The sequence below is a fragment of the Bactrocera tryoni genome, unplaced genomic scaffold (assembly GCF_016617805.1).
Source record: "Bactrocera tryoni isolate S06 unplaced genomic scaffold, CSIRO_BtryS06_freeze2 scaffold_25, whole genome shotgun sequence".
Taxonomy (NCBI): domain Eukaryota; kingdom Metazoa; phylum Arthropoda; class Insecta; order Diptera; family Tephritidae; genus Bactrocera; species Bactrocera tryoni.
Genome location: NW_024395977.1, coordinates 18809682 through 18818414, shown reverse-complemented (window position 1 = coordinate 18818414; position 8733 = coordinate 18809682).

Here is an 8733-nt window from a genome sequence, read left to right as displayed (position 1 = left end):
CCACAACCGACCAGGTCTCAACAGGATTCGGCGTCCCCGGGGCTCAACTCCCTGGCTATACGCCTTGCAGCCGCGTTCCCAGTACTTGCGAAGTGAGCAGCCGCTTTTTCAGCGGGGCCATCTTTTCCGCTCCCAGTACCACTACTCCCTCCCTTTTCTCCACACTTTTTACACGGAGACCCCATATGTTCCTTACGCCGCGGTGGTGACCTTAACGCAGGTCTCGCTCCCTCACCCGAAGTGGAATCATCCATCATCGTGGATGCGGCGATTCTCTGCTTGCAGCGAGGATCTGAACCCTCCTCCGTGGAGGAGGCATTCCGCTCACCGACTCCCTTTCTGGCAGACTGATCTGCCGACGTACCACTGACGCAGAAGGCTCCCGGACAGGATAGGAAGGATCCTTTTGGAACTGACACCACTGAATGCCAGATGCTCAGCACAGCACTCCTGATTGGCAGTCTAGTCAGCAAAAATGCAAACAACACGTTTCTCAACTGGAACCGTTATTTCTGCTTTCTACAAAATGGATAACGAAGCGAAGCATCGAGGTCAAGACGAAATATCTCCTGTCATCAAACAAACCGTCGTCACATTCGCCACCTAGTTCCCACGTCACTAATGACAGACATAACTTCGAAGTCGTTTATGATTTCGTCTATCTTGGAAGCAGTACTAACAGCAACAATAATGTCAGCCTCTAAGTTCAACGCAGAATAACTTTTGCCAACAAGTGCTACTTCAGACTGAGTAGGCAATTGAAAACTAAAGTCCGCTCTCGTTGTACAAAAACCGCACTCCGGGGGAAGCAGAGGAAGAGAAAGACCTAAACTCCATTGGAGAGATCAAGTGGAAAAGGATCTGGCTGCACTTGGTATCACGAATTGCAAAGAGAAGAAACGATTGTCTAGCTATTGTTAATAGAAAAACTGAACTTTTGACACAGATGTGCTAATTATCATATTACAAATTTGAGACAATATTTTGCGATGAAAGAGTAAAAACTGTGTTTTGAATAGTAACTAGTCACAAATTAAGATTTTACCTCAATATGTCTCAAATAGTGACTAGAGACTGCTTAGAGAATTGCGCCATAAGTATCCACTCCGTTCATTTGCCAATAAAAGAGGCTTTTATGCACACTAACAAAGTGGTTTTCGAACCACCCTTAATTTTTCGGCTGTGAATGCACTGAAAAGTCATTAAGCTTCTGTGACAAAAATTCAAGTAAAGCACTTGGAATTTATTAGTTGAAAAAAATTCAATTGACACACTAGGAATCCATTGTTTGCCGGAAGAGAATTAAATGATCTGCGAGCAACTAAACGGAATTGTCATTATACCCTCGTTTTTTCCATCCTTTTGGTTTATTAACCCCACTAGTTACCAAAACAAAATCTTATTTAAGAGTTGATTTTATTGCGCCTTGACCCTAACAGAATTTCAAGCCAGCTTATTGTAGTTCTCATCAACTCTATCGACGCTTCAATAAGAGCATACAGATGCTGCATATACATACGAAGCCAATCTGCTAGTGTTTTCAAATGTATGCTGCTTACTGCAAAGTTTAGAGTGGTTGGCCTGAAGACCAATTCCCTTTCGCGTCTCGATCTCTTGGAGGCACATCTTCTTGCCAAATTCTGGTCACGAGTTGCGCCAATGCATCACCTTCATTACAGGTCTAAGTTTCAAACCTAAATATTGGGAAACTTGATAGTTGAAAGACTCCGTGCGTTGTGACCCTTTTTTATATTAAAAAGACGTGGTCGACCTTCCGTAAAAACTTATGTATCTGTTTTCGTTTGCTTCACTTCAAAAGCAGTATGTTTAGAAGTAGTTTCGGATTTGCCTACTAACACTTGTACTTTCACCCTAAAAAGGGTGCACCAGAAAATATTCTGCGACAACGCAACAAACCTCGTCGGCGGCTACCGCAAGCTACGTTAGCTGAAGGAGGCCTTTCGAGCGCAAGCTCCAAAACTGATATGATTCGCCGCCGAAATAGGATTCAGCTTCGACTTTATACCATCCAGGGCGCAGCATTTCGACAGATTATAGGAGGCGGCGATTAAGTCCGCCAATAATCTGGTCGTTCGTACACTCTGCAACGCTCTACTCATAACAAAAGAGTTCTCAACACTACTGACCAAAGTGGAGGCCATTTTGCATACGCACTGTTGAGCCAGGACCCTAAAGATGGAGGTACACCTTCCAATCGGTTGCTCTCTGCGAACACTGCCAACAGCACAAGGGCCAACGGACCCAATTCGTTGATGCGAGAGATGACAACTTGTTTGCTGTCTCAAGCAACAGTTTTGGCAGCGTTAGTTCATAATATATCTGACAAGCCTTCAGGAGCGCAACAAATAGCTGCACCCGAAACGCTATCTGCAGCCCGACGATCTCGTCCTCGCAGCAGTGGATACAAGGATGAGTAGCCGTAACCGCAGAAGGACAAGACGGCAAGGTACGAGTGGTAGACGTCCCTATTCATAAGCTCGCATTACTACCCATTGATGTTGAAGAATCATGATCGTGTCAACGGGGTCGGTGTTGCGTCAAACGACATCTAATTAAAGTTAAAACTAAAATAATGAAGTAAAATTAAATAAATTATTAAAATATTTAGTATAATTGAATTATAAAGTTTTTTGGTTATATTAAAATACTTATCTCAATAATAACGATATTTAACATACTTACCTTAATCTAATATCATAAAGTAACGAAATGAATTATACTTACTATTATATTTAGGCTAAGAGATATGTCAAATAGAATAAAGAATTCAATTATATTTACACCGCAAGATATGAATAACCTGCAACATAAACACTTGCTCACAATATTTCTTTACGATCAATAAATGTTTATATAATTGTCTGTATTCAAATAATTAAACAAAAATTGTAAAGATTCAGTTCATAAACTCATTACAAACCAACTGGTTCTCTTATTTAATTTTTCGGGAATATTATTAAACGTTCGAACCCCACCTAGTTATAAAAGTGGTAATCCTTGAAACAAATGTTACAAGGATAGTGAGAAAATCTATTAAACTCAAAAACTATTTTCCGATTCTGCAGTCCACTTAAGAAGTTGACCAGACCCTCCAGGATATAACATAAAACAATTTTTGTGCAGTGAAAGACGACCTTAACTTTAGAAAGGCGTTAAAAAAGACTTGTATACAGGGGCCAAAATAAAGGTGTTATCACCATAAATAGTTGTAGTTTAAAACTATAATTTTGCAGTGAACACAACTTAAATAAAGAAAGCGTATATTCACCAAAGAGAGGTGCAGTGTACGAAACAAAACTTAAAAATTGTATCAACAAGGCAACGCACATTCGACGAGAAGAATGATGACACAAGAGGATCAAATTCAAATACAAAATGGGAAACTCATTGAGCAACTGAACCGAAGTAGTATGTCGAATTCCAACAAAGACAATCAGTGAACGAAAACTACTTAAAACGAAAAATTTACGAACTTTTACGGGAAGAGGAGATGATACAACAAATTCATTTATGAGCAGCATAGAACATCTTCTATTAAATATTCAAAACGAGGAAACACGGAAGGAAGCAACTAGAGCAGTGTATTATAGGACAGGGAGAAGCGAAAGATATTTATACCCGATGTGGAAATATATAGAAAAATATGCAACATGAAGGCGAATACAGTAAGCGAATTAGCAATAGATATTCAGAAATTAAAATACAACGCTGATGAATTAAAATTTATTACACGGTCGTGTCTATTACTTAACACAATTATAGAAATGACACAGGATTATATAAAATTTTCTACACAAGGGAAATAGGGATAATAATTCTCATCAATATGGGCAACGGTACCAAACATATAAAGATTACAGGGATAAAAATGCAGGTAGAGAAAGGAAAAACACACAAACCAACTAAGGCTAGATAGAGAAGAGCCTATGGAAGTAGATAATATAGGCCGGTCAAAGGAGATCGCGAATAGCAGGACAACCTAGCATCAGTAGCAGCCAAAATCGCTTATAGTCACCTAGACAAAGCTATAAAGACATTGAAAATTATGGGGAAATTAATAATTAAATTTTTTATAAGGAAGCCTCAGAGCGCTTACCAAGAATAATAATAATTCAAAATAAAAAATAAGTTGCGTTTATAGACACGGGAGCGAACATAAGTTAAGTGGATTGTAAAAAATAATATTATACTCAGTATAGTAATGAGCAAAGAAACAATTACCCGCAAAGTGTATACTAAAGTACCAACAGAATTTAATTTACCCGATAATGCCTATACAAAGTGGTGATCAACACCATTAAAAAATAGAAATTATAATTTTATAATAGGGATCTATTTACTAAATCATTTAAATACTATGATAAATCTGGTGGATGGAAAAATATCACTAAATAAAAAATAATCTGAATTTATAATAAACTATTTAATATGCGCTCTTGAAGCAATAAATGAAAAACTAAACGAACTCAGTTAGATCATTTAAATGCAGTAGCAGCAAGAATCGCTTACAGTCGCCTAGACAAAGCTATAGAGAATTTGAAAAGTATAGGGAAATTAATAATTCAATTTTTTATAAGGAAGACTCGGAGAGCTTAGCAAGAATAGTAACAACAATTCAAAATAAAAGATTAGTTGGGAATCGTAAGAAAAAGTAGTATTACTGAAAATAGAATTGATTCTCAAGTTGTAAGTTTTTTCTATTACTCTCTCAATAAGTACGAAACCCCCAAAGCTTTACGCCGCCATACACCCTCAAATAATGGCTCCACCACCTCCATGCTTTACGGCAGGGGAAGGCATATTAGCCCTCAGTGGCATTTTGCACCGTTCTAGCAAGAGTTAAGGAAGCTAAAATATCATACTCACAAACCCAAATATATCAACAAACCCGTATCAGCTGTAAACATATAAACATGTATCATGACATATACACATAATAATATATTGTAATTATCAGTAACAGATAAGAACTTATCCAAATATATTTATCTGCTTAAAATAAGAACACAACAGAACAACATGAATGTTCTGTCGTTAGTACAAATAGCTGTTAGCAAACCTAATGTTCCTTAGTCTTAATTTTGCCATCAAACCTGAAGGTGGAAATATTCTTCTTTTTTATTTACCAAATCGTATTCGAATATTGGTGATCATATAGTATAACATTTAATAATATGTATGTACAATATTAATAAGCTTAATAATAATATAATAATGTAATGTTTACATGTTAAATATGTATATATATTGTATATTGAAAAAATAAAAAAAAAAATCACAGATTTTGAATTATCGCAGCATATTTCTCTCTATCTCTCACCACATCTATAAGGTTGCCAACGTTCTGGATTTCTGTCCATTGTCGAATGTTTCGAAGCCACGAAAGTTGTTTACGGCCAATACCCCGTTTTCCTTCAATTTTTCCTAGGATAATTATTTGTAGGAGCTCATACTTAGAGTGCCTCATAATTTGTAGGTATGCTGCTTTTCTTTGTTTTATAGTCCTTAACAACTCTCTATTGCGGTTCACTCTTCTCAAAACTTCGCTGTTTGTAACTCGATCGGTCCATGGGATTTTTAGAATTCTTCTAATAAGCCATAGCTCGAAGGACTCTAGCTTGCTCATATCTGTGATTTTTAGAGTCCACGTTCCCATCGCATAGAGAAGCACTGAACATAACATTTTGTCAAACGTATTTTGGTTGTGATGTTGAGGTCATGGTTACATAATATGTTTTTGTATTTGAGAAAAGTTTTTCGCGCAAATTCGATTCGACATTTTATTTCTTTTGAACAATCCCAACTTTCATTGATCTGACAACCAAGGTACTTGAAATTTTTAACTCTTTCGATTGAATTGTTATTAATCATGAGGTGTGTGTCATTGTATATGTTTTTCCTGCTAATAATCATGTACTTCGTCTTGTTTATGTTAATGCGTAGGCCATATTCGTCACTACGTAAGTTAACTCGTAGATGGTAACATATACCGTCATTATAATATAGTTTTAATAACATTTTGTGTAAACATTGTGGATCAATTGATGCACGGTGTAACCCGAATGACTTCAGTACATCATCAAGCTTCATATTCCACCTCACGTCCGCTTTTTTTTCAAACTACAGGGCTTTATTTAATTTTAAAACCCGCTGAGGGAACTTTTATCTTCAGGTTGTTTCATGCTCAAATCTTTCCGCAGTTTTAACATCTTCCTCGTTGTCTTTTTTGTTCGTTGTTTCTTGACGATTGAAGTTCTGTGCTACTGTTGATGTCGTTGCTGACTTTGATGCTCCCGTTAGAGTTTTTAGAACTTCGTTTCCGCAACTAACGCCTGGTGCGGATCAAGAAATTAACGGATTTTTCACTGTTATGTCTTGTTCCTCTTCGAGTTAATTTAGAACTTTGCGAAGCCCGTAGACGATCAATATTTCAATATTGTTTCAATAAATATCGGTCAATATGATGTTTTAGTGAGACTGTTTGTTGCATGGGTAGGTTGCCTGTTTTCGCGGGAAGTTTATAAATTTTACAAGAGTTTGAAAATATTTTGTGATTGTTTCTCCAAATCAAAACAATGATGTCCAATAAAGATTTAGCTTTTCTCACCATTACTTTGGCTGCGTGTGAAATGAAAACTCTGAAAAAGAAACGTGACGAAAGCGCTGGGTCAAAGGGGTAGTACATGCTGAGAAATCGTTTTATTAAATGAGCATTTACTGCGCCATCTTCGTGACACAGAACCTGAAGATTTTAAAAATTTCATGCTAATGGATGATTCAGTTTTTAATCACTTATTGGAGCTGATAAGACCTTAAAAATTCAAAAACAAGATAATTGTAATGCGCAAGGCCATTCTGCCATATCAAAGGGCTTTCTCAATTACATTAAGATATTTAGCGTCTGGAATGGATTAAGAAGATTTAAAGTTTACATGTGCTATTGCTTCTTGTACGTTGTCGAACATTATCCTGGAAACATGCGAATCTATCATTGACGCCTTAAAGGGAAATATACAGGTAAGAAGTTTAAAAGATAAACAAATGCTTTTAACAAGTCAAATCAACCATTTTTTTCATAAATATAACAATTCAATACAATAAATTCAATAATTCAGTAAAATCAACTCAATAATTCAGTACTTAAAAAAATAATTTAAAAAAAAAATTGCTTAAAATGATGAAAAGTGTTGCAAATATTCGCCTACTGTAGCTGCTTCTGTTTGAAGTTCAGTATTGGGGACGTCTTCTTCTGGTGGGATGATGCGCTCAATTTGGTAAGGCACTGCCGACATGATTACTTGTGTTTCATGGCCATATGTTGGACTCGGTGATGTGCTGTTTGAAGATAACGGCGTTGGTTGCAACACAGCATATGGATAATGCGCCTGACGATTTTCTTGAACATATGAGTTATTGGAAGTAAGAAAATGCACTCCATGTTTAGTCAAACTTCCATTCTCAGCTTCAAACAGAGTGTCATTAATAATTTTTTCTGCAAATCTCTTCCGATCTGCTGCTAATCTGTTCAATTTCAAAGCCCATCCTTTGGCAATTATGTCTGCTTCAGTTTCGGGCTTTTTAAAATATTCTAAAGCCAAGCCCACCAGCTCTTCAGTTCTATTCTCCTAACTTTTTTTTGACGTTGAAGAGCAAGTCGGGAATTCTTCTGATTCCGATACTCTACATTCTTCACTTTCAGTCTGGAAAAAAAACAGTTTAAATAGAAAAATGTGTTTCACTTGCAGGTACCCAAAACTGCAGACGGTTGGAACGAAATTGCTAATGATTTTGAAGAACAGTGGAATTACCCCAACTGCATTGGCAGTGTAGACGGAAAACAAATACTGATAGAAAAGCCAGCCAACTCTGGATCATACTACTACAATTACAAAGGCACTTTCAGTATTGTACTCATTGCCATTGTCAATGCAAATTATCAATTCATGATGATTGACGTTGGTGCCAATGGACGAGTATCAGATGGTGGAGTTATGAAGAACACTGTATTCTTGAGAAAGCTTTCAGAGAATCAACTAAACTTTCCACATCCGAGAAGATTAGCTACCACTGAAAAAAAGTATCCATATGTGTTGATTGGAGATGCAGCTTTTCAGCTACATCCAAATTTCATGAAGCCATATAATCGTGCTCAATTAACCAACGAGAAACGCATTTTTAACTATAGATTATCTCGAGCTCGACGAATTGTCGAAAATGCATTTGGAATTTTGACAAAAAGATTTAAAATATTCCAAAAACCAGTTAAATTTCATCCTGAAAAGTGTCGTAAAATAGTAATGTGTTGTTGTCATTTACACAATTACTTGTCAAACAGGAACCAGGGTTTTATATACGAAGAGGTGATGTGGACTATGAGAATACAAACAATGGCACTTTCGAAGATGGTTCTTGGCGAAATGAGCAACAAACAATCAATCAGAGGGAACTCTACTGTTGATGCGAAGAATATCAGAGATGATTTCACAAAATATTTCAACTCGCCCGCTGGTTCAGTTTCATGGCAAAATAATTACAGTCTACAGTAGTAATTTAAAGTACCACTCATATATGTATGTAAAATTCAAAATCAAATAAAACAATTTAAAAAAAAAAATTATCAGTACTGTACTTAGCTCTGTACTATCAGTTGCCGCTATGGCCATTTGATCTTTGATGAACATCATCTCTTCAAAGTACCATGCTTTTGGAGTT